Genomic DNA, 27,949 nt, shown 5'->3' with positions numbered 1-27,949 from the left:
TTTCTTTTTTTTTTAATTTTATTTATTTATGATAGTCACACACACAGAGAGAGAGAGAGAGAGAGAGAGGCAGAGACACAGGCAGAGGGAGAAGTTGGTATCAAATTTGGTATCAAATTTAAGACCACATTAATTTAAACAAACAAATAGACAAAAGAACTTAGGGAATATAGACGAATTGATATAGAATCTTCCTATCTGCAATTATGATATGCTTTTCTACCAATTTGTGATTTTCTATACTTTGGGAGTGGTTTTGGTTTTTTTGTCTGGGGTTTGCTAATTTAGGCCTATGGTTTTATGTCTTTTATGTTGCTAATAAAAACTGATCTTCCATTGTATCTTTGAACTGGTTGCATTATGTTTAGATAAATTCTATTTATTTATGAATAGAATAAATAGAATTTATCTAAACATAGATAAATATGATCCACCGGGAGCCCGATGTGGGATTCGATCCCAGGTCTCCAGGATCGCACCCTGCCAAAGGCAGGCGCCAAACCGCTGCGCCACCCAGGGATCCCCTCAGCAGGAATTTCTATGCAAGACTGCTCCAAGTGCAGGTTATAGGGAAATCTGTGCTTTGGAGCAGTCCTTTGGAGAGAAGAGAGAATTTATCATCTAAGCTCCTTCTTCTGTTTCATATTGGTTGAAATTTGCTCCCTGGTGTGGTAAATCCTCCATGCTTCTGGTCTTCTCATCCTAGTTGCTTTGGCAGCTTCTCAAAAAGTTATGCTGTGTAGCATTTCCTGTGAATTCACAAGTGATGGAAGGATCTCTAGACTGGGTGGGTAGACCTCCAGCAGTGGAGCCCTCTGAACTTAGTAGGAATCAATCAGCCACTCTTGGCAAGCCAGGTGAATCTGAGGAAATAGAAAAGAAGTGCCTGAAACAGATGCCTTGATTGGTTGATATGTTAATATGACATTAGAGGAATCTATGACAGGTGAGACACAAGGGATTACAGACAGGTGATATGAGAGAAGAAAGCAGGGATCTAGGAAAAGAAAATGAAGACTCAGGGCAAGACTCTCATGTTCAGCAAGACTGGTATGAAAAAGTCAGATTCCAAGGAAAGTAAGTGGACAGGGGATCAAATTGAGGGATCCAGGCAGAGAAGATAAGAAGTAGAGTAAAGGCAAGTTGCAACAACCGCCTTATAAAGTCAGAGCAGAACGAGAAACAACAAAACTGTCCAAGAAGCAATGATATTAACTTCTGGGATTCTTAAATTCCCCAAACTAGTAATGAAATAAACTTTGAGGGATGCCTGGGTGGCTTGGCTGTTGAGTGTCTGCCTTTGGCTCAGGGCGTGATCCCGGAGTCTCAGGATTGAGTCCCACATCAGGTTTCTCGTGGGTAGCCTGCTTCTCCCTCTGCCTTTCTCCTTTTCTGTGTCTCTCATGAATAAACAAATAAAATCTTAAAACAAAAGAAATAAACGTTGACCCTGGCCTTTATTTGTTTTTCAATGTCTTTATTCATTTAAGAGTACTGATTACATGCCATGGTATAGATATCAAAGATTCAATGGGGATAGATCAAAATGATAGTGAATTTCTAGAGAAGGAAATGTGTACTGAAGCTTTGTGATTTGGTAGAGACTTGTCTAGGGTAAAGGCTAATGAGTTCTCTATTTCTTTCTTTTTTTTTTAATTTTTATTTATTTATGATAGTCACACACACAGAGAGAGAGAGAGAGAGAGAGAGGGAGGCAGAGACATAGGCAGAGGGAGAAGCAGGCTCCATGCACCGGGAGCCTGACGTGGGATTTGATCCCGGGTCTCCAAGATCGCGCCCCAGGCCAAAGGCAGGCGCTAAACCGCTGCGCCACCCAGGGATCCCGAGTTCTCTATTTCTAAATATCTTTCATCTTCTCTTCTTGAGCATTCTCATTTGACACTGTATCTTGAAACTCTTACTTTAAATATATAAACAAATTAATTTTTTAATTGATAGACTTAATTTTTTAAATAAGTTTTAGGTTTATACAAAATTGGGTAGATATTATACATATACCCTCTGGTTCAATATTCACATAGGTTATATGATAATCTACCTAGATTCAGAGAAGGCATTTGACAAAATAAACATTAGTTTTTGTTAAAAGTTTTCAACAATACAGTAATCTATTTGTACTTTCTTAATTTGATTTTCTATCAATTTGAAGTAACATGGGTATATATCTAAAAGTCCAAGTCATACTGAATGTGGAGATACTATAAGCATTCTTACCAAAGTAAAACAAAAATGAATGTCCTCTCTCACTGCTACAGTTTAACATTTTTGGAAAGAGATTAATCTATAAAATAGGCAAGAGAAGAAATTTAGAGGTTTAAAATATTGGAAAGGAGGAGGCAAAACTATTACAATTTGCAATTCTGTAATGTTACTTGTGGAAAACCTAAGATACTAAGTAGGAAAACAAGATCCTACATGTATAAAATAATACAGTACTATGGTAGAATATAAAATTACTATTCCTAAATAAATAGAATTTATCTAAACATAATGCAACCAGTTCAAAGATACAATGGAAGATCAGTTTTTATTAGCAACATAAAAGACATAACACCATAGGCCTAAATTAGCAAACCCCATACAAAAAAACCAAAACCACTCCCAAAGTATAGAAAATCACAAATTGGTAGAAAAGCATATCATAATCGCAGATAGGAAGATTCTATATCAATTCGTCTATATTCCCTAAGTTCTTTTGTCTATTTGTTTGTTTAAATTAATGTGGTCTTAAATTTGATACCAACTGGGACTAAATAAAATTATTCTGAAGTTCACATAAAAAAGATATGCAAGTATAGCCACATAAACTAGGGGAAACTAGCTCAATAGATATGAAGTATACTATAAGCCCCAAAAGGTAAACACTGTCATACTTGCCCATGAACTGACACATGAAACAGGATAGTAAGATTACAGATAAACAAAATATATACAAGAATGTAATATGTGATAAAAGTGTTATCAGAAAAATTGAAAAAAATATACAATTTTCTATTTTGATGTGCCCTAAGGTATTAATCTCAAGTTGTCATGACTATTGCACTTTGTATCATGGTTAGAAAAGTCTTCCCCATCTGGAGTTATAAGCAAAAATTAACCCATGGTTTTTGTTTATTAAAAAATGTGAACTTTTGGTCAGCAATGTTAGAACAATTTAGCTAAGCCATCTGGAGTAAATTAATATTGCACATCTTACACCAGGATAAATTCCAAATGGATCAAAGATTGAAATTTTGAAAATAAAACCATACAACTGGTACAAAAAAAAATCACTGAGTTCTATTGTATCTTTGCAATGGGGAAAGCCTTTCTTAATATAATGAAAAATTCAAAAGTCATTAAAAGTGATAATTTTGACTAGATAAAAATCAAGAACTTCTGCATGAAATGAGAAACATATGCGAACTCAAAAGATGAATGAAAAATTGGTGATGGTTGGTGGATGGAGGGATTGTAACTCATATCATTAACAAAGGCTAATTCCTTGATCCATAAGTAGCTCTAAGAAATTGAGGTAAAACTAACAATCCCAAAGAAACGTGGTTAAGATTATTCACAGATAAATATATAAATGCTCCTCAAACATAGGAAAAGAAGCAATATGTCCATGGTAATATGAGAAGTGCAAGTTTAATTTACATTGAGATATTATTTTTCACATTTTTATATTGGCAAAAATCCAAAAAGTTGACATACTCTTTTAGCAAAATTGGTGGAAAACCGGTACTCTCATAGATTGTTTTTAGGATTCCAAAATGAAACAACCCTGTAGAAAGGAAACTGGATCTCATCTACCCAAATAATTTAACCTTTCCTAGCAATCCAACTATTGGGAGATAATCCTACAGATACATATGAACATTTAAGAAACAGAGGATATCATTAATTGAGGGATTGTTTATAATGCTACAAAATTGGAAACTGCTCAACCGTCTGACATGAGGGGCTAGTCACATGAATTCTGGTGTTTCCATACAACACAGTCCTAAGAAATGATAAAAGAATGACATGACAAAGATTTTGGTACTGAAGTGGTGAGATCTTCAACATTTTTTGGTAAGTATATAAAAAAAATAGAACAATATTTAAAGCACGTTCTCTTTTGTGTGAGAAAGGGGAAATACATATATTCATATTGGTTTATGTATTTATAAAGAAATAATAAAAGAATGCACAAAAAAGAATACAGTCATCATCTGTAAGGGAGAGGTTGAGGATAGAGGTGGGAGTCTTTCTGTAGATTATATATTTTATATTGTTTTGATTTTGAACCATTTGAACATACTTCTTCAAAAATAGTATTACATACATGTATATGTATATATGCATTGTATAAAACTTAAAAATTCTAGATTCAAAGTTTTCCACTAGAAATCTGAATATCTGAAAAAATTGCTCCATTGTCTTCTAGCATTTGACTCATTAAAATCCAACACACTCAGATTCTTATTTTTTTGTGGGCACATGTGCATTCTCTCTTTCAAAAAGCTTATAGAATTATTTTCTTTATTTTTGAAATCACAAAATTTCATCAGGATGAATGTGCTCAGCATTTTGTATGCTGTCTCAATCTGAATACAAGAGGATATTTTTAAACTTAAAAAAGTGATTTTTTTTTAGTCCTATTTATCTGGCTATTTTTCCTCTTTACATTCTAGAAGATTCTCATGTCTTTATCACCTATTCCACTAAAACATAATTTTGCTATGTAAATATTTCATAAACGTGTGAATGATTCCCAACTGGGCTATACATTGCTCGGAGAAAAATCAAGAGATCTAGACAAAGGGGATTGTATCCATATTATGGATTTTATAGCCAAGATATATGTTCTTTTAAATTTCACACTCCCTACTATTTATCATCTCCTCCCCAAAACCCAAGGATCTATTTTATTAAAAGGCAATAAAAATGTAGGAAAACCTCCTAAAAATAGCTCTGTTGTCTTTCTTTTGACTTTTTTCCCCAAGATGTACAAACTAAGAACAGTACAAGACAAATGCTTTCTTCTGAAACTTCACATACAGAAATTCAGCACATTTATCAAAAATAGGGGAAGATCTAAATCAGAATGTATATAAGCAAAGACAGTTACAAATTATTTATGATACAGCCGCTCTTTTTCTAGCATTTTCACAGTGATATGGGAAACATTTTATCTGGCAACTTATGTAGTTACAAAAAAATTCTTCCAATGTTTAAAAAAATTAACAAGGTTGATTTTAGATTTGAAGCAAGAATAAAAAAAGGCAGACGACACTCCAACACTGAACTTCCTTTGTGCTGGATTTTGTTAAGTCTATTAAACTAATTCTTTAAAAGATTTTATTTATTTATTCTTGAGAGAGAGAAAGAGAAAGAGAGAGAGAAGGAGAGAGAGAGGCAGAGACACAGGCAGAGGGAGAAGCAGGCTCCATGCAGGGAGCCCGACGTGACTCTCGATCCCGAGACTCCCGAGATCATGCCCTGGGCTGAAGGCAGGGGCTAAACCGCTGAGCCCCCAGGCTGCACTATTAAACTAATTTATTAAGCTACTTTTCTGTTAATACATCACTACTAGTTTTCTTTTAACAGATTTTCCAAAAAGCTTTGAATTTTTCCTTAGTGCCGTTCTTTAGTTTTATGATTATATGAAGTTTTTTTCAGGTTGACTTAATACTTTATAGATAAACCACTACATAGCTGATCAATTTATTTTGTATATGATATGAATTAATGCACTCTATGATGCAATGCAATATTGTATATTAATTACTTAATGTACTCTTTCCCTTCCTGGTTTATGAAGCTCAGTCATGCATTATCATTTGAAGGGATCTAATCCCAGATTTCTTTTTTGTTTGGTCCAGTGGAAGCTTGTTCAGCATACAGTAACATTCATCTGTATCCATAGGTTCTTTTCTTTATCAGTGTATATGAGGGGAAATATATTTACACTATCTAGTGATTTTATTGTATCTCTGAGGCTACTTTCCCATACTCAAAATTTTGTAAACATTTTTTTTGAACCTTAGAAAATGAAGAAGGTTGTTGAATCAAAATCATACATACTTTCCTTCCACTATCTGCACCCCTTTGCCCCAAGAGTTATATATCACTCTGAAACATAATTCCACTTTTTTTCTCAAGATTTGCTGTATTCTCTACCCATCTCAGTCCCTGAGCCTGTCCTATGCAGATCAGTCCACTGTGCATTTTCGTTCACTATATCCTCTGCCTAGAACACATTTATTTTTTCTTCATGCATCTATCCCACCATCCCTGAAAAGCCTGGTTCAATCTCCCCTGGACCTCAAGTCCTTTCTCAATCTTCTCTCCATCTTTCCTTTGAAAAATAACAACTTTACCACTTATTAAGAGCTTATGCTGTCAGAGCTTGTAAAACTTTCCCACCAAGTCCTCCCTTTATCAGAGAAGAATGAATACTATTTCAAAGGTGTGTGGAAGTGAGGGGCTGTCTTATATATTTCTTTAAAATTACATGTTTGTTTTAAAATAATTTTTAAACTTATTTTCATCAGAATTGACTGAAGGACTGAGTCACCAGGGCAACTGTCTGGGAAATGGTTGCTCCTTGCCTTGCTAAACATCCACACAAGGAATCAGAAATAGGCTATTCTATGACTTGAAGTTTCTTAACACATATCTCCTTATATAGTGAATGAGATGTAACTTAGTACCACTGCCCATGAAGCAGAGAGAGCCCTTGATTTGAAAACAAAACAAAACAAAACAAAAAAAAAGAAATTAAATAAAAAGAAAAAGGAAATGATAGAGACCGAAGGAGGGAGGAAGGAAGCAAAGAAAGAAGAAAGGAAGGAAAATGAAAAATTTTACATGTAATTTCTCATGTAATCCTTGTAATACTTCCTTAGATGAAATATTCTTTAAATCCTTCAATAGACTCTAATCATGCTTAAGTTAGAGTCTAGCCTCCTGATTGTGGTTTGCCAGTCCTGTATAATCCACCTTCTGTCGAAATCTTTGGCCTCCTCTTCTGCCCCACCCTAGTCTGTCTCTGCTCCAGCCATCAGGATTCTGTTCCTTCCTCTAAGACATGACCAACCACCCCTTCTCTGCAGGCCTTCCAACTCTTCTTACCCTCTTAAAAGACCACTGCCTCAGGAACATTTTTTCTTTTATGTTTATTTGTTTGTTCTATTCTTCTATCTCCATTTTAGAATAAACACATTTTTGACTCCTTGCTTCTTGTTGAATGAGAGCTGAGACTATAACTGTCTTAATCACCATTGCATCCAAGAGTCTGGTGTATGGCAGATGCTCAAATATGACAGAACAAATTAGGTAATATGCCGATAATTATCTTAAGGATGGGGTACTTGGAGCCTGTTTGAATTTGAGGTACTTAGAGCAAGGTTGTATAGCTAATAAGCAACAGGGTCAGGATCTAGGTCTCTCTGACTTCATGGACAGAAGATTTAACTACCCACTATACAGGTTTAAAATTGTCACACCCTGCCTGCTTGCTTAGCTTGTGACCCCTCTCATTTGTTGCCTCCTAATAATTTCCACTCCATTTCTGCCATATTGTACTTACAAGTGTTTTTCTTTTTTTAAATAAGATTTATTTATTTATTTGTGTGTGTGTGTGTGTGTGTGAGAGAGAGAGAGAGAGAGAGAAGAGAGAAAGAGTGCTTGAGTCAGCCAGGGGAAGGGCAGAGGGAGAGGGAGAGAGAATCTCAAGCAGACTCCCCGCTGAGCATGGAGCCTGATGCAGGGCTAGATCCCATGACCCTGAGACCATGACCTGACCTGAAATCAGGAGTTGGATACTTAACTGACTGACTGAGCCCCTCTATTGGTATTTTTCTAATGTCCTATATCTCCAACTAGAATGTTGCCTCATCTCTTCAGGAGAGGGGTCAAGTTTATTGTTATTGTTTTAAGATATTTGTTCTTATCTGATGGCTGCTGGAGGGGAGGTGCGCAGGGGGAGAGGCAGATAAGTGAAATGGGGATGAGTGAATATACTTGCAGTTCTTGAAGAAATATAGGCCTCTCATTAGTGAGACACATTTCTCAGGCCTTTGGGAGCCAAAATTGTTTCTTATTCTTGATTTCTCCTACAGAATAGCAGAAGACCTTGCACATTGGAAATGATGGTCATACACACTAAACTCTGCAAGGTACTCCATGCTCACATGCCCTCCTCTCTTCCTTCTTTCTCTTCTGCTTCTGGAAGAAAGAGGTGAGATTGGAGTCAAAGACAAAATGGACTCCTCAAGAATATTCAGATAGGCATAGCAATATTTGCTTTAAAAGGAGGTATTTAAAAGCTGCATAACCAGCACCATTAAATTAGTTAATGATTCTACAAGTGGGCAGTATAAGCTGGGCTCACTTTGGGCCAGCAAAGTTCAATTCATTTGTGTTCACTCCTGGATCTGCAATCAAGTAGTGAGTTGGGTGGGTCAGTCTGGATGGCTTGTGATTGGTCTTCACTAGGGATAGCTGTTGACTGAATATCTTTTCATAAGATCTATCAGCCTGCAGCAGACCAGCTGAGTCTTATTCACAAGATAGAGTGTTATAGGCAAGTTTCATATCTCTTCAACTTCTCATTTGCAATTGCCCACTGGCCAAAGTCACATTGCCATGTCCAGTGTTGGTATGGGAGCAGTTACCCAAGGCATGCACACAAGAAGGAAGGAACAAATCTGGGTGTTTACGGCAGTATTCTACAATTACATAAAATAGTAGTATATGAAAGTCAAAAAACAAACCTTTTAAAGACTCTGGCTTAACTAAATGTGTTTTTCTTCCTCTTCCTCCTGAAACCCCATTAAAAATAAGTAAGTAAACTGCACTAGTAGGTATTTACCTCAAAGATACAAATGAAGTGATCTGAAGGGGCACCTACACCCCAATGTTAATAGCAGCAATGTCCACAATAGCCAAACTATGGAGATAGACCAGATGTCCATCGACAGATGAATACATAAAGAAGATGTGGCATGTATTCCAATGGAATATTACTCAGCCATTAAACAAAATGAAATCTTGTCATTTGCAATGACGTGGAGAGAACTAGAGGGTATTAGGCTAAGCAAAATAAGTCAATCAGAGAGAGACAATTATATGATCTCACTCATATGTGGTATTTAAGAAACAAAACAGAGGAGCATAGGGGAAGGGAGGGGAAAATAAAACAAAATGAAATCAGAGAGGGACACAAATCATAAGAGACTCTTAATCATAGGAAACTGAGGGTCACTGGAGGGAAGAGGTTGGGGGGTGGGGTAACTGGATGGGTATTAGGGAGGGCATGGGATGTAATGAGCACTGGGTGTTATATAAGACTGATGAATCATTGACTTCGACCTCTGAAACTAATAATACTACATCTACATGTTAGTTAATTGAATTTAAATTAAAAAATAAAAATTAAAGAAATGTATGAACAAAGAAAAAATATCCAAGCAAGGATTTTAATGTTTTTGCTAACTGATACAACAAAGCAGAGGAAGCTACTCATAAAATACCTATCAATAAGAAGTAAATGTAATTAACTACTCAACATTCCTTTTCCCCTGGCTCTAGACTTGAGGTTTCAAGGACTGGAAAGGGTGAGGGGTGAAGGGATGGGCTGAGAGCTGGGAAATTGTTTTGAAAACCTACATAGCAGGCACCTGGTGGCTCAGATGGTTAAGTATCTGCGTTTGGTTCAGGTCATGATCCTGGTGTCCTGGGATCGAGTCCCGCATCAGGATCCCTGCTCAACAGGGGAGCCTGCTTCTCCATCTCTCTCTGCCTCTCCGTGAGCTAGTGTACTCTCCCTTTCAAATAAAATAAGTAAAAATCTTTAAAAGAAAAAAAAAAGAAAACCTACATGAAAAGCAGTCACACCTCAGTTCCCTTCCTCTTCTTCTTGCAGACAGGAACTACCTGCTCTTAGGCCGGAAACAGGAAGTCTTTTGTCTGTAAAAATTAAGATGAAGATGTTTAGGATCTGGAAAGGATGGTAGGTTGAGTTGGCGGTATACGCTAGGATGAGTTGAAAGGCTGCTTATTGAAAAGTGGCAGGGCCCAATCTCAATTCCCTGCCTTACATTGAGAATAGAAACAACTAAATATCCCTTACCTGGGAAGAAGATAGGCAGGTTCTTCTTTGAAGAGACTGCTTGGTTTCAGAAAATGACATATTGACATTTATGAAGGCAGGCAGGCAGGCATTGTCTTTTTTTTTTTTTATTATTTACTTATGATAGTCACAGAGAGAGAGAGAGAGGCAGAGACACAGGCAGAGGGAGAAGCAGGCTCCATGCACCGGGAGCCTGATATGGGATTCGATCCCGGGTCTCCAGGATTGCGCCCTGGGCCAAAGGCAGGCGCCAAACCGCTGCGCCACCCAGGGATCCCAGGCAGGCATTCTCTATTCTTCACCACACACACAGAATTCCCAAGCAATTCTTGACTGCTGAATTCCAAGTACTTATAACAGTACCTGACACATAGTAGGCACTCAATAAGTATTTATTGAATACTGAATAGATGAGTTTTAAGTACTTTGTCCTAAACATAGGCAGCCAGACTCACCAGATATCTGAGGAAAATCTTTAACATGAAAAACAAAGAACTAGGAAAAACCAAACACAGACTGATAGAAGAAACTTAAAGGAAACAGAGGTAATGGAGGGGAAAGACAAAAGTATTACAAAAAGTATACCTAATTAAGATTCTCAAAGAGATAAGAGATCCAGAACCCAAAAAATGTAAAATAATATCTGAAAATATAATTATATCAGAATTACACACACACACACACACACACACACACTATTCCTTCCTTCATTTCACATATGAGAAAATTGAGATAAAGCCCATTTAGGTAACACAGGAACAGACTTTGAGCTGAATCCAGGAAACACTGCAGTGCTGCCTCAGATGCAGATCCTTGATATTTACACATTTGTCTGAGCCATCCTCCTCTCTCAAGCCTCTGCTATCCTCCCTACAAGTCAAAATTCTGCTCATTTCCCAGGGCCAGCTCCCCTCATAAACCCGTCTGTGAACACAGCTGATCATACTATCTGTATTCCTCAAACACTGATAATCTGTAGCATCTATTTTATTACTGAATTATGTGATTGCTTTGTTATCTAGTTGGCTTTTTAAAAATATTCATAATTCTGTCCTCCCCAACAAGAGCAAATCCCAAGGGACGGAAACTTTTCAGGAGTCTTTATCAAAAGGCTAAGCACACAAGAGTCACTTTAGAAAAATCTGCTGACTTGAGTCTAACTAGAGTGTTTACTTGATTATTTCATGGCTCAATATTTGGAACATTCCAAACTCATAAGATCTACTTGACAAAAGTGTCTTGTTACTTCAGCCCTTGGTGTAGTTGATTTGTCATTATCATACACAACTCATAGTCTGGCAGTAGTAGACAAAAGCAAATATCCTGCACGCTGTGTTTGACATAAAACAAGAATGACCTGGATAAACAGGTATCACTTTATAACACAGGTCTCTCTTGAGAAAGAGAAAGTAATTCTCTATCTTTCCAATATGTTTATGCTATAAATGGTTAGGTAGTTCTTGGTGGTTTTATGGCTTGATGTGACATTTTATCAAGTTTTTTCTGGGCCAGTGTTTTCATACTATAAGTATGTATCTCTCAGTATCATTAGTGGTAACCAAACACCTTCAAGTCAAACATAGAATCCCATTTTTGGAATATATTAGAGACATATTTTTTTAGCTAAACATACAGTATTAATGCTTATTAAATATCCACTTTGGACTTAGCAGTATCCTAAGATCTGTGGTAAAATTATGCAAGAAACAAAAGACCTAGTCCTTACCCTCAAAGAGCATACAGTTGAATTTATTTGTATTTTATATGTTAAAATATGACTGAGTTTTATATGTTGAAATACGATTGCTAATTAAAACACTTTGAAGTTAATGCAAACCATCTTTGTTTCTTAAAACAACAGTGAATATTTTAGCAAGATTGAAAAACTGGCCACTGTACAAAGCCTTTGTCTTTTAAATTTATTTATATATGTATGTATGGATGGATATATACATATGTATGTATGCATGTATGCATGGACTTTCACAGAGCAGTTATACATATTTATGCCTTTTGAAATATTGCCTAGCACATGTATCTGAAAACCAGAGAAGATTTGAGACAGTCATCTTAAATTCTCCGGTAAATATTTTATGATTTATAGTTTTCCATTTATGGAAGGATTTGGGTTGGGAAACTATAGATGATCAAATGATTGCTTGGAAATGTCAGGGAAGAAACAGATAAGGTACTTCTAAATGGATAATTCAATGTAATAGTGCTGAAGAAACATCTTGCTTCTTAGGTCTACCTAAATCTATACATAATAAATCTTATATTTTAAATGTATTGTAAAGCATAAAGTGCTTTCCCATAGCTGATCTCATTTTGATTTTGGTCCAAACACATATAAATATATTCTATTATGTATATACAAACTAGAGGTACACATTCATGTCAATTCAAGATAGAATAGAATACAGTCATAAATCAAGTCTCATTGATGAGCTATAACAGAAGCATTTATTTTTTGTTCGTTTATGTTTTGTCTTTCCCTTGGAATTAGAGGTTTGAGGTGTCATTATTTAGAGATTTTATCTTCCTAATGTTTAACCCCCAAGATTTTGTGGGTCTTTTTAATTTTTCAGCTGAAAAGAACTACAATTCTTGGAAATGTCTGGTTTTCTCTATGATCTAAAACAGGCAGCCCTTCCTCTCTTACCTAGAACAACACTGCCAGAACTAAATGCTACATCAACATTTGGGTTCACAGATCACAAGAGGGAGTAGCAAGGTAATCCAGAACTACTTATAACCACACCGGGAAGATCCTTTCCAGTGTATGTTCTAGTGGGGAGCACAATCATCTTCACATCTACCATTATAATTATCAATAATCATTATCAGAGGAGTTTTTATTTTTATTTTTATTTATTTATTTATTTTTCAGAGGAGTTTTTAGAAACCTAATTATAAAAAGTGAAGAAGACATCTAAGCAAAGTTCACAAAAATCACACTCTAACGCTGAACATTAAAGGAATAAGCAGTCTGTGACAAACACTAATAGAAAAAAATTCCTGGCCAGAATAGGTGCATATACAAACTGCGATTTTAAAGCCAATCATAGTATCAAGCAACTGTTTAAGAAGAAACAAGAGGTGGGGGCGGCTCAGTGATTGTGTGTCTGCCTTTGGCTCAGGTCATGATCCCCACGTCCTCGGATGGATTCCCACATCAGGCTGCCCACAGGGAGCCTGCTTCTCCCTCTGCCTATATCTCTGCCTCTCTCTCTCATGAATAAATAAATAAAATCTCAAAAAAAAAAAAAAAAAGAAAAGAAAAGGAGAAACAGGAGGTATAAACAGCTCATAATTCTGACCCTGTCACTTCGGTGAAAAAGACTTGAAATTTCATGCATTATTGACATGTTTTTAGTTTAGTTGTTAATACAAATCTACTAAACCAGACTTTCACTAACATTGTTTCTTTATAGCTTCTTGATATGCCATAGCAATGTCCTGGGAAAGTATAAATGGAAACAGACAAACTCATGACAGTTAACAATTTTGCAAATGACAGATTTGACTAGGCTGCATTCATTGATACAACACACAAATCTTCACAGAGGTTTTCTTTGCCTTCGGGAATATATGCTTATGAACCACAGTGAACATTCACACTGAAGGGGAGAAAATATTAGGGAGTTGAAAGTTGAAGTTTGTCTCTTCATGTTTGTTGGACCCTTTTTTGATCATTATTTAAGGGAGTCAAAGACCATTAGGGAAAGCTAATAGCCTTTAGAACCCTCAGATTATACTGATGTTACTGATGGGAGAGTTAAGGCAAATTGCATTCTCAAAATGGCTCTGGGAACATACCACTTCCAGTAATGGTCCTATCAACCAGACCTAAAAGCAGAGAGGGCAGGGATGCACTTAAAGGCAATTATCCATCAACATTGGAAAATATGGTTACTAGATTAAGAGAGTTGAGTATATGCAATATATCTTGATTGCAGCAAAGCAGTTGATATAGCATTATTCAATTTACCAGCTAGATTAATTTAAATTGGTTTAGGCCGAAGTATAGTCAAATGAACTACCCGCTATCCAGAGGGCCATAAATAATAGATAACAATAAACACATTTGTTTTACATGCTCCTAATTTAGTTATTTCTCCCCAGAACTCTCCTTCAGTTCAGAATATGACAGTTATATAATATATGCCACCCTCCAGCTATCTTTTCTTAAGATCTTTCAGGAATCCCATCTGTTCTATAAAGTTGCAAGGACCAATTATAGTGCCATCAACAACTTCCATTATTCAGGGCTTACTTTATTTATCCATTTTCAGTTCCAGCTTCCCTTTATATCTCTGTTTGATGTCTGGACTTTTTCTTAATGTAAAATGTCAGGAGCAGAAGTACAGGGACATAGAAGTAGCCTTTGCTTGCATACACAAAAAAGACACTTGGTATGGATTCTCTTGGGTACTTTGGTGGAGGTGGCAATGACAGGGAAGCCCAGTATGGGCAGCACTTCCCTTTTGTCCTTGCAGGGTCCAAGTAGTTTACCTGAACATGGGCTTACCTATCCAAATGTATGGTGACCAAACCCATTTGGGAATTTAATCCTTGAAAATCCAGAACGGGTAACAAAGATGCACACCTGGAGATAACACAGCCTTATTATACAAAGGAGAAAATATAAGGGTCTAGAAGAAATTTTTTCCAGATTTTTTAGAGATACGATCCACTATGAGATTCATATAAGCACTTTTGGTTACTTTCTAGGATGATAAATCTCAGATTGGCAACAGTGGCTGTGATTATGCAGGCAAAAGCTAGGAAGAGAGGACTTATCAAAGAGAATATTTGATAGTTTTGGATCAGCGGGACTAGCCTGTGTTTCTAAAAATATTAAATCTAAAATTTCTAAATATTAAATATTAAATGTTTATTGTATGGGAAAGGAGAAAAAACTCTTGATTTCATAATACAAACTATAGAAAGTGGAGCTTGAGAAGTTGTTTTGAGTTGAAAAAAAATGTAGTTATTCTCAACAGACATGTTTCCCATGGTGGACAACGGAGGTGGGGGGAGAAACATAAGAATCCTCAGACAGTGGGAATTGGGGGTACTTGTGGGAGCCTAGAAACACTGCTGTAGGTACTGGCTACCCTGGTGGTGAAGCCAGCACATGCCTGATATCTTTTATGCTTATGCTTTCATTTTCATGTTTATATCAAACAATTGGTGGCCTTGAGAATGTACATTGACAATCTTGTTTTCGAATGTTGGACTATTAAACGGGGGTTTAGATGCCAAATGTATTGTGTCTGCTTCCTCAAATTATTTGAACGGGCATATACAAAAAGAGAGAGAGATACTTACCTCTTCTCTACCTGAGAAGAGAAGCGACAAAAAGTTGTGGTAAAAACCTTGAGAGAGAGCATCTATGGTGATTGAGTTTAAAATGCAGCCAAGGGGTGCCTGGATGGTGGAGTAGGTTAATTGTCCAACTCTTGATTTCAGCTCTGCTCATAATCTCAAGGTCCAGGTATTCAGTCCCAAGTCAAGCTCCATGCTCAGTCAGGAGTCTGCTTGAAGATTCTCTCTCTCCTTCTGCCCCTCCCCCACATGCTCATGTTCTTTCTCTCTCTATCTCAAATAAATAAATAAATAAATAAACCTTTAAAAATAGATAAAATAAAGCACAGTCAAGAGGGAGAGGGCACCGCACAGTAGTAGAAATTTATTTCCTCCCTAACTCTTAACATGGTTTTAGGCAAATTACTTACGAACAGTTTCTCTATCTGTAATATATTCTTTTAATTGATTTAGCCCTCTGAATATTTGGCTAACTGAGCTGGGTTAATATGTGTTTTTTTTTTATTTTCTAAATACATTTTCCCCTTTTTTATCATAAAAATAAAGCATACTAATTATTTCAAAGTAAAATAATAAAAGTATACTACTATTCATAGGTAGGTTACTTCACACATATTATTGCTTTTATTTTTGCTGATTTCATTTTTATTTTTGTATTCTGGTTTTATTACCTGTTTGTAACATTTCAACTTCCTGCCTTGGTTTCATTTTATAAAACAAATTATTTTGCCTGGTATCTTACTTACTTGTCTAATGTTTCATATTTTTACTTAGATTTCTAGTTCCTAATTCTTATTCTTACTCTATAATTTCACTAGTATTATACTCTTTTCATTTTCATTTAATAATCTATAACTTTTTTTTAAAGAGAATTGTTATTTATTTTTATTTTAGAGGGAGAGAGAGAGAATGGGCAGGAGGGAGGGCAAAAACATACAGAGAGAGAGAATCCCAAGTAGATTCCCCACTGAGTGAGGACCCCATGCAGGGCTCAATCTCAGGACCCTGAGATCCTGACCAGAGCTGAAATCAAGAGTCAAACACTTATCTGACTGAGCCACCCAGGAGCCCTGGGCTTTAACATTTTTAATTTATCAACATTTCCCCGCTTAACCTTCATGTTTTTGTTTTTTTTTTATGTTTTCTAGTCTTAACTTCATTTCCTTTCCTTTCAAGTTAGTTTTTCTCTCCAGATTTATTCTCTTCCCTTCTCAGCTCTGTCTTGTGCCCTGAGAGACCTGGGATGAAGATTGGAGGGTGAGAGGAGAGACGCCAGTGAGAAAGGCCCTTCATTACCTGACCATGCAGTTCCTTTACCTCAAAGGGACCCTCCTCTTGGCAGTGGCCCTCCCCAGCTCCAGTAAAACCATTTGGAAACACCGTTCTGCTTTCAAGTCTAGAAATCCTCATGGTTTCTCACTTCTCACCAGTCCTTTTGGTTCTCGAACTCTCTCCACTCCTCTGTAAATGGAAACACTTTGAAAATGCCATTTATCTGGTGCTGAGGGAGTGTTGGGAACAATGTTCACACTGCTAATCTTCTTAAAAATGCTAAAAATTTTTGATATTCTGCATTGTAGTTAAATTCTCTTACATTTCATATGACTGCTTCAAACAATGTTAAATTGTGTAATAGGGATCCCTGGGTGGCGCAGCGGTTTGGCGCCTGCCTTTGGCCCAGGGCGCGATCCTGGAGACCCAGGATCGAATCCCACGTCGGGCTCCCGGTGCGTGGAGCCTGCTTCTCCCTCTGCCTATGTCTCTGCCTCTCTCTCTCTCTCTGTGACTATCATAAAAAAAAAATGTGTAATATGTCCAATATTACTCTTATTTCACTTTTTAAAAAAAAATTTTATTCATGAGAGACACACAGAGAGGCAGAGACGTAGGCAGAGAGAGAAGCAGGTTCCCTGTGGGGAGCCCAATGCAGAACTCGATCCCAGGACCCCAGGATTATGCCCTGAGCCAAAGGCAGACAATCAAACCACTGAGCCACCCAGATGTCCCTCTTTTTTCAGTTTTAATTAAAGATTCATTAATACATTTACATTTTTTTGCTCCTCTAATTTTGTGATTTGTTTGGGTTCTATGAGGATCTATAAAAAGTATAACTAGAGAGAATGACACCAATAGACAGTACCTGCATCACAAACAAGAGGTGGGGGGCAGGGGGACTTTTCCTTTGTTCTCCCTACAGCCTTCTATCCAGTTACCTCAGTTGAATTCCAATCCTCCTTAAAATTATATGTCTTAAAAATACTAACCCTAGGGCGCCTGGGTGGCTCAGTGGTTGAGCGTCTGCCTTCGGCTCAGGGCGTGATCCCAGGGTCCTGGGATGGAGTCTTGCACTGCGCTTCCCACAGGGAGCCTACTTCTCCCTCTGCCTATGTCTCTGCCTCTGTACACACAGAGTGTGTGTCTCTCATGAATAAATAAATAATTAATCTTAAAAAAAAATACTAACCCTGACACACTCAGGGACCTACAGATTAATATTCCACAGGGCGATTTATTCTCTATGCAAGTTATATACTTTTCTAATACTCTATGTTTTCTATACTATGCAATCTTTATATTTGGAGTTACCTTTTTAAAAAATATTCTGTGGTCTCTGATGCACAGAACCAGTGGTTTTGGCAAAGTATATCATCAAGTGGCAAACAAGCACAGCCTGACATGAACCTTTATCCTGCAGGGCTAGAAGGAGGATAAAAGATCGCCAGCAATGCATTGGAGCAGACGGCAGGCTGGATAGGGAGTGGTACTTGACATTCCAAGATATGAAATCAGTGGTAGGAACAAGCCGAGCTTGGAAGAGCTGAAAGTGGCTCATGTAGGGATTATAGGTCTTTGTACAGTGATTCTGGCAAGACACATGTAAGGCTGCTTCACCATAACCAGGGATGGACTCTACTATTCACAGCCAGATGTCCAGGAGCCGAGTCACATGGAGAAAGGGAGATAACCCTTCAGATAATTGACTTAAGAGATATATACATCAAACAGCACCAAAGCAAAAAGAATCAAAGAGAATCCACCCACAACTGGATGGACTTGTGTTTCTCCAAGAATGAATTACTACAAAAGAAAGAAAAAAGCACCTCTGCAGGACTTATTAATATAAAGATGGAGCATATAGTACTTGCGGCACAGAGGAATAGCATACTTGTAGAAAAGATTGACTAAAAGAACCAGAACTAGATATTTAAAGAATCTACTTCATATTCTCAATAGTCAGTGAAAAATAATAACTAGAAATATAAAATAAGAAAAGTAAGATAAGGCAACACGTAAAGACTTTTTTGGATCCAAGTAGCTAAAAACAGAATTAATAGTTAGAGACATGCTGGGAAAGCTCATTAACACAGGGCTGGCATGAAACAGAGTGGTCAGAATGACCTGGATGAGCACTGCAGAAGCTTCGTTACTCTCTTAATTTGGTCCCGCCCCATGCACCTGCTTCATTCTGCGTTCTTCATTCTCCCCTACAGACCAGGCCATGTGGCAGTGAAGGCTACCAGAAACATCATTTTACAGGTACCCAGAGAGAGCCTGACTTGTGTTTCCTTCTCTAACTTTCTCTTGTTCTCAAGGGAGAAGGCACTGATTTTTCCCACCTTGGGCCTGGTGCAACCCACCCAAGTCCTAATGCAACATCATGAAGGAGTAGGCAATTTATGGGAGAGAGGGTTGGGTCTAGGGCACAACAGTGTCCACTGTGGATGGGAAGAAAGGACACCAAGATGGGGGGCAGGCATAACTAGAAAGGTAGCTGAATAATACTGGGAAAGAACATAAAGAGATTCCATCACTAAAATCAATTTTCAAGACAGTTTAGAGCAGAATTAACACTGACAAATAAATACTATTATGATACAAATTTAACTCCACTTCGAATGAGTTGGAATACAAAAAGGAAAGAAAAATAGCATCAAAAAAGCCTTAACAACTCTTCTTGTTGCCTTTAAAATAATTGTTTTACTTTGGTTTCAGAAGTCCTTCCTTGTTAGTTTTCCTTAGTGTTTAGATATTAAGACTTCTTGAGATGAATAATTGGTTTGTTTCCATTCTCTCTTGTTTGATATTCAAAGGTTTTGAGGCTGTTAATATGCTTTTATTTAGAGATTTGGATTCATCCCATACATTTTGGGGAAAAAAGTTCCTCATTTGCTATTTTGTTTAACATATATAATTTTATTTTCTTGAAATTGATTTACTTGAGAGAGAGCAAGAGTTAGAGCACAGAGGAAGAGGGAGAAGCAGATCCCACGCTGAGCAGGAAGCCTAATGAGGAGCTCCATCCCAGGACCCTGGGGTCACAACCTGAGCCAAAGGCAGAGGCTTAATCGACTGAGCTATCCCAGTGCTCCAACATATGTAATTTTAGATGAGGATTTAGTCTTCAAATCCCCAGATTTCTCTATTTGGAAATATTTGTTAGTTCCTTGATATAGTGCATTCTACATAGTGACCTGTACAAGGTTTAACTTTTCAATTTCATTTTCACTGGGGTCTGAATACATGGGTTGTATTTACTAATTCCAAACATATTCCATGTTTGTATAAGAAAACTATACATATATGTGTATTCCACTTCATCTTATTGTTCAAATTCTCTGGGCTTTGTTTTTTGTTTGGTTTGGTTTTGTGGGCAGTGTTGACCTTTTATTTTCTAAACTCATCAAAGGCTGAAAGAATCCTTTAAATGACATCTATGGCAGTTGTAATTCTTTTTTCTTTATAGAGTCTGATGTAATTATTTGCCTCATAAAGATCCACGACTGTTATTTTTCATGACGAAAACGATCTCTTAGAGTTATTATGAAGATTAAATAAGACAATGCTTACAAAGCACTTATTCAGTAATTGGTATATGCCAAATGCTCTATAAATGTTAACTATTACTATTGTTTCCTAAATTAGTAATTTCTGCTTTCATCTTTATTAATTTCCAGCTCTTGTATTTTTCCTCTTTCTTAAATTGAATGGCTATTCCACTTGTTTTAAATCTTTCTTACTTAATAGTGAGATCCTTTAAAGCTGTGAATATTCCTTCAGCTGTACCCTATAGGTTTTGACATGTGATATTCTCATTTTTACTAATCTCTAAATAACAAAAAAATTCTAATTTTTTGCTTTATATTACTTTAGCTCAAATTTGCCATAAAATATGCACTGGTGGAACCTGCAGAGATTTTTTTTTTCTGTAACCAAGCACATAGCAAATTTTTAAAATAATCCATGGACATAAGAAAAGGACTCTTCTCAGTTTTTATTCTGTACCCAGTTCATACAACGATTTATATTATTTAAATTCCTTATGTTCTTATATATTCCCTGTCTACTTATTCACTCAGTTTCTGTGAGATAAATTTTGAATTCTCTCCCTCACCCCGGAGTTCTATCTTGGCTGCCTGTAGAATCCCAGTCTTTTTGCTTTAGAAAACTATAAATATTGTTTTACTCTGTTGTAGCTTTCTGAGTTGCAGAGGCAAAATCTCTTCCTATTCTGGTCTGTTATTGGTAAACTTTTCTTCTTGGAAGCTTGAGAGATTAACTCTTTATCCTTTCAGGGCTGAAAATTTTCCAGGTTTTATAGAATGTCTTTTGTTGTTGTTAATCTGGGCTGACAATCAGGACCCTTAATCTGAAAACTCAATTCAGAAATGTATTTTATTATTTCTTTGATTGTTTCACTTTCTTCATCTTTTTAAATCTGTTTTTGAAAGTTTTATTAGTGGGTCATTTGATGTTTTCGATCTATCTTTAAGTTTACTCTTCTTTTAAATTTCCAAATAACCACTCTTTGTCTTCTTACTCTCTATTTTAGAATAATTCCCAGTTCATTTACTATACTATTAATGAAGTTTTTATTTTTTTTTATTATTTTTTTAATGAAGTTTTTAAATCAGCATTTATACTGCCTTTATTGGATTTTTAAATTAAACACATCATAATTTTTGCTCCCCAAAAAGTTGTTAATCTAAGATTTCTCTTCTTTTATATGATTTTCTCTTCAGATACCAATGATTTTTTTTCAGTTCTTTCCTTTTTTCATCATTACATTTCTGCCATATTTTTCCCTATTTCAAAGATATCTATCTGTTCTAGTAATTTCAACTTCATTTCTATCCTTAAAACTGTGGATTACTCTGAAATGTTTACTAATTTTTCATTTTCTTATTATCACTGGCACTCACCAGGCCTATGGGAAACATCCTAGTTATTTGTTTCTTCTGAACCCACTTAGCTTTGTCTGGAAGGCAGCCTGATAGTGGAGAGTGAGCAAGTGGGAGAATGTAAGTTATAAATCTGTTTCTTACAAAGAGGACAGCATAGAGGGAGCGAACAGGCTAGGGCAGATCTTGGGAAATTCAATCTTAGAGGATTATTGTTTTCCTGACTTTTCAAGAGTACAACAGTTCAGTTAATATGGAAAAGAAGAAGCTGGCATCATTAGTATTAGAAAATTCTTCCCTTGATTTTGCAAAACAAATGAGAAAAGTGTCAGAAGTGATATTTATTGAGAATTGTTTAAAATAGCTGGATCTTCTCAGGAGTGCATTGGGTTAGATGTCTTCACCCCAAGCTTTACCAAGGTGGCAGACCACCACCTCTGTCTGGACCATTCTACAAGCAGTGGCATGCAGCAGTGGATCTGAAGTACTTTTACCCGTTTTGTATCACAAGAACCAAAAGGCTCCAGACTCCAGCATCAGATCAAATGTCTTCTATTAACAGTTGTCTACATACATATATTCTCATTTGGGGGGAGTAGATAAAGGGAGAAGAAATCAAGTACAAACACTGTATTCCCCCCCATAGTGTATTGAAAAATATAAGGTAATATGGTTGCATAATAATAAACTGGGACTAACTACAAGAGAACTTTTGCTCTGTTAGCAAATTTCTCTATGAACGAAGACTCTGGATCAAGTCTTTCAAAACCAGTCATAATTTTTGTTAGATGCTGCCAACATTCAACTGGCCTGTTACTAGCCTTCCTAAGAACTGATTTAGCACAAAGTCTTGGTTTTGGCAATGTGGATTGGTTATTGACAAACACATGGCTTTTGAGAAAAGGAATGATGGAGGCCTCATGGTCCCATTAATAGGAATCTGTTACTTAGAGATTCATTCAGCTATCTAGCGGTATATTTTACAACTACTTTATTTTGAAGGTTTACCATAAAGTTATACTTCAACAAGTGTTTCATGGATGTCTTACTGAAAAAAAAATTCGTAACCACTGTGAACCCAAATGTCAGTTGATGCCTCATCAATGGCTTCCCACTGGAGTTTGCTTTTGGACATTGCATGGACATTTCACCCAGGGGACCAAAGCTCTCTTACAGCAGCTAGGACTCAATGAAAAACAAACAAATAAATAAAGCCCTTTGAGATCTTTTACTGTCCTTTCTGAAAGGATGTAAAGTTTATATGGTAGAATGCAAAAGGGGTTGAGGTGTAAGATGGCTCAGCTGTTGCCATTCTTCCCTGGGTGTTACATACCATCACCCCTTGTCTCCCAGGTGAACCAGCTAACGTTCTAAGATTTACCTGGCTTCTGCCTGGATTGGTTGAGGGCTTTCCTCCTTTCACACTAAATGTAAGTGAGTATTACTGTAACTGTCGTCTACTGGTGGGTGGAAACCACCCAAGATGAATCTCAGCACTAGTTTTTACTCTAGAGCAGACCTGTGGTGGACCACCAGATCAAAGAAGACATCCTCCTTTTCCATCATCCCCCATGAAGGAGAATTAACAACCAGCCAGGAACCACTTGGATTCGGTCTGTGAATCTACTTTCTTGTACGCAACCTGCAGTTGCCTCCCCAGTAACTCCTCATTAACAAGCAATGAAGAGGACACCAATTATTGCCAAGTCGACTATACAGTTTGGTCATGGTCAGTACTGATTTCCACAGACTCCCCTCCATTCCTGTTAATTGGCTCGAGAGGCTCTAATCCTTTCTTTTCCACAGACCGATACATGCATGAGCATTCTATTCTCATCACCCAAACTGTCAAAAATTGTGAAAGATGGGAGAGTTTATGCTACTCACAAGCTAATAAGTCAGACTGCCACAATTTCATGGATGCTGGAAAAACATGCAATTCTCTTGAGTCAGAGACAAAGGACTTTATTACTCACAGTGAGAGCAGTAGCCAGAAAATAAATGTTTGCTGTTATTTTCCAAGCCCCCAGTCCCACAGGGTGACTCAAGAGGGCCAGGTGATTCAGGCATTGGGTTAAGTTAGAGGGAGGAATCCACACTTAGGGAATATGTTCTCTGGAGGAAGGCGTGATCTCTATCATCCAAGGCTGTTCTTTCAAACATCCTCAGAAAGATCATCTATAACAATGGAGGCCAGTATTTCTGCTTGCAAGATGTGCAGAAATGCAAGACAGTCATGGAAATTTTTCTCCAAAAAAGGAATTGATCAAGAAGGATTGTTGGAACAAATAGTTGGTGATACTTTGAAAATATAAATCAGTTCCCTGGTCCAATAAGTACAGGTCATGTTTAGACTAAAATCCAAGATCCTTACTGTGGCAGATGGGGCCTGACGTTACCCTGGCTGTATCTCAGACATCATCTTTCTAAATTCCAGCACACTAGCTTCCTTGCAGTTCTTGAACACCAAAGTGCTCTCCCATCTTGACATTTTCGTAGCTGGATTTAGACATAATTGCCTCTTTCCCTTCATTTAGGTCACCTCCCCACACCTGCCCTGTATCGCTACCTGCCCAAATACTTACCTGTTAGCTTATTTCTTGATTATCATCTCTCCTTCCAGACTATTACCTCTCTGAAGCTAGAGACTGTGCTAATATGCCCCCTGCCTTAAATTAGAGCCTGGCTTCACTTGGCAGTCCCTCAATTAGTATTTGTTAAGTGAAATACGATGATGTCAGCTGGTTCTTTCTTCCTTAAAAGAACTATTCATTTGCTTACTATTCACAAGCCAAAATATAGTGTATCAGGCCCTAATACACCCAGAAATATAGACAGTTATGAAGATTGATTCTTTGTGAAAAATGATACTTTCAATTTCCCAGAGTGTGTGTTTATTTCTGCAGATAGCCAAGTAGACAATGAAGCTTAGAGTACATGTCTGGACTACTGCAGTCACACGCACTTCTCAGTCTCCCAAAATTCCTTCTTGCTGCTCTACAACATAGTCTCCCTGCAGCAGTAAGAGTAATACCACTGCCATAAAATTCAAATAGTCTCCTACCCCATTCAAAAGCTTCAATCCGTCCCACTGCATTTAGAACAATATCTAAGGTCTTAGTTATGGTCTAGTGGGTCATATCCTACTACCATGCTGGCAGAAAGACCAAGTTAAACGTTGGCAAAGCAGCTGGCTATTTAGGGGAGAAGTCCTAGAAATAAAGTTGCAGCAGGGATGGCTCACAGATTCTAGACATAAACTCTCCAAATCCCTGGAAACTGCAACTGCACACTTGTGAGGATTATTGCAGGGGGCTTGGGAAAGGGCGGGGAGAGATGAGGGAGACTCGAGACTCAAAGGACAAACTACACTGGGTAAATCTGTGAGTTTTCTGTCCTTTCAGACATCAAGACAAGGAGATCACTAGTCACGAAAGGAGACACTTCATGATGCTTAAAGGTTCTATATATTACAAAAATAGAGCAATTATACAACAAAGTTTCAAAATACTTGAAGCAGGGGCACCTGGGTGGCTCAGTGGTTGAGCGTCTGCCTTCAGCTCAAGTCCTGATCCCAGGATCCTGGGATCAAGTCCCACATCAGGTTGCCTGCCCCTGCTTCTCCCTCTGCCTATGTCTCTGTCTCTCTCTCTGTGTCTCTCATGAATAAATAAAAATCTTTAAAAAAAAAACAAAATATATGAAGCAGCAACTCACAGAAATAAAGATAGAAATAGTCAAATCCACAGTTAAAATTGGAAATTCTAACATCCCTTTCTTAGTAGTTAATAGAACAACCCTATACAAAATTTGTGAAGATTTGGATCAGAATGACCCTGTCAACAGCCTCGACCAAGTTGACAGTGACAGAACATTACACCTAACAACTAAAGACTACATGGTTTTTTTCAAATGAACATGGAACATTCACCAAGTTAGATCACATTCTGGGTGACAAAATGATTTTCAAATTGATTTTAAGGGATAAAATTTGCAGAGAATGTTCTCTGACCTCAGAGGAATTAAATTAAAAAAGAATAGTAAAACAGTATGGAGAGAGACCCACAGTATTTTATAAAATGACATACTTCTAAATAACTCATGAGTCAATGAAAATATCACAAAGTAAATTAAAAAATGTTTTGAACAAAATGATAATGGAAATGTAACATATCAAAGTTTGCAGGATGTGGCTGAAATGGTGCTTGGATAAATCACATAATTGTAAATGCTAATATTTGAAACTTTCAATGGTCCCCCATCTCCAGTTGTGGGACAAAATCTGAAATCCTTGGTGTGATGCATTAGGCATAATCTGGTTCCTACCTGAGATGCTCTGACCTCATCCTCTGCACCTTCCAACAGAGTCCTTACGGTTCCTTCCTCACTGCACACCTTCATGACATGTGTTGTGACAATTCCTCTACATAGAAAGCCGTCTTGACTTTATTTCTTGAACTTTTCTTGTAAAATTCAGTTTCAGCAATGTCTCATTCATGACCAGTCGAGCTGATGAAAGTATTCTCTATTCCTTTATTTTTTGCTTCAATATAGCTGCAGAAGAAAATTTGTTTTCTTAAGCATTGTTGGGGGATGGGGGTAGTGAGCAAGCCTCCCTTCATTGGGGACAATAGTCTTCCTGACCTTAGTTTTACGTGTCCTCACCACCTTATTTCACTCATCCTTTCCTATGCACCCACTTGTCTTTATTTTTCTTTTACCTCTATGCTTATTTTAATTTTTTGAGGTCAAATAAATGATTATACATTGTAATCTTATCCTATTTGTGTCTCCCTTTTTACTATTCACAAAGGTAATCTTGTGACGATTACCTCTATGAGGTATCCATAGCTCCTCAAACATTCTGGACTCTTCCAGGAATTCATGCTTTGGGGTCAAATATATCTTTTTCTCTGAACTTTTTTGAACTCTGCTCTTCTAAAATTGTGGATACCAGGTCTAACAATCTATATTTTCACTCACTGGTAATTAAAGGCTCTAAGATGATATTATTGCTCTTTTTTCCAGGGATTTTAACATTTCCTTTATGATGCCCAAGTGGGTCTTTCTTATGGGTCAGAAGTAGTCCAGAAGTTTCTGTTGGTTGATTTTGAATTCTAATTTTCAGGAGATATAAACAATATCAAGAGAAACATAGCTTATTTCACAAGTCCACTAATATCTAGGGCACCACTGAGCCATGGACTTCAGGCAGACCAACATTTGGTGTTCCTCAAACTAACATTTGCTACATATCCATTCAACATTTGTTTGGGGCTTGGGAGGATAATAAATTGATTTTATGTGAGTCAAAATGTTCATATTTTTATATTCAAAATTAGGTATTATTATATGTGCTGTCTATAAGCTTTTTTCTTAAAGAGTTTTTATTTATTTATTTATTTATTTATTTATTTATTTATTTATTTATGACAGACAGAAAGAGGCAGAGACATAGGCAGAGGGAGAAGCAGGCTCCCAGCGGGGAGAGCCTAATGCAAGACTTGATCCCAGGACCGGGGGATCCTGACCTGAGCCAAAGGCTGTTGCTCAACCACTGAGCCACCCAGACATCCCTCAAAAAGCTTTTAATTTGGAAATAATAACAGACTTAAAGAAGAATTATAAGAAAAAGAATTATACACAGATTGTCTCAGGGTATATTTCTTAGGAATAAGAATATCTATTTATATAACCACAAACATTTATTGACTTTGACATACTGAACTTCAGTCGAATCTCTCTGCGGTATTTGAAATCTATCAATTGACCTATATAACATCACTTTTCCTCCAGTACAGGATCTACTTCAGGATCGAGTATGACATTTAGCCATCGCATTTCTTTAACTTCATTTGATCTGGGAGATCCCCTCAGCTTTTCTTTGTCTTTTAAAGACACTGACATTTTTTTAAATTTATTTTTTATTGGTGTTCAATTTACCAACATACAGAATAACCCCCAGTGCCCGTCACCCATTCACTCCCACCCCCCGCCCTCCTCCCCTTCCACCACCCCTAGTTCGTTTCCCAGAGTTAGCAGTCTTTACGTTCTGTCTCCCTTTCTGATATTTCCCACACATTTCTTCTCCCTTCCCTTATATTCCCTTTCACTATTATTTATATTCCCCAAATGAATGAGAACATATAATGTTTGTCCTTCTCCAACTGACTTACTTCACTCAGCATAATACCCTCCAGTTCCATCCACGTTGAAGCAAATGGTGGGTATTTGTCATTTCTAATAGCTGAGTAATATTCCATTGTATACATAAACCACATCTTCTTTATCCATTCATCTTTCGTTGGACACCGAG

At 37.1% G+C, this 27,949-nt stretch overlaps 1 long non-coding RNA gene across 1 annotated transcript; it reads right to left on the bottom strand.

Annotated features, from left to right (window-relative positions):
- Positions 1-26,181, bottom strand: LOC118355856 (uncharacterized). The gene is made up of 3 exons (XR_004819118.2): positions 25,960-26,181; positions 9,872-9,960; positions 1-863 (listed from the first exon to the last, which is right to left on the bottom strand). It is a non-coding gene; the product is annotated as an uncharacterized LOC118355856 (long non-coding RNA).
- Between the last annotated feature and the right edge of the window lie 1,768 nt (positions 26,182-27,949).

This window comes from Canis lupus, chromosome 25 (assembly GCF_003254725.2).
Source record: "Canis lupus dingo isolate Sandy chromosome 25, ASM325472v2, whole genome shotgun sequence".
NCBI classification, from domain to species: domain Eukaryota; kingdom Metazoa; phylum Chordata; class Mammalia; order Carnivora; family Canidae; genus Canis; species Canis lupus.
The sequence above is the reverse complement of the archived record's forward strand: the minus strand, read 5'-3'. Positions and strand labels throughout refer to the sequence as shown.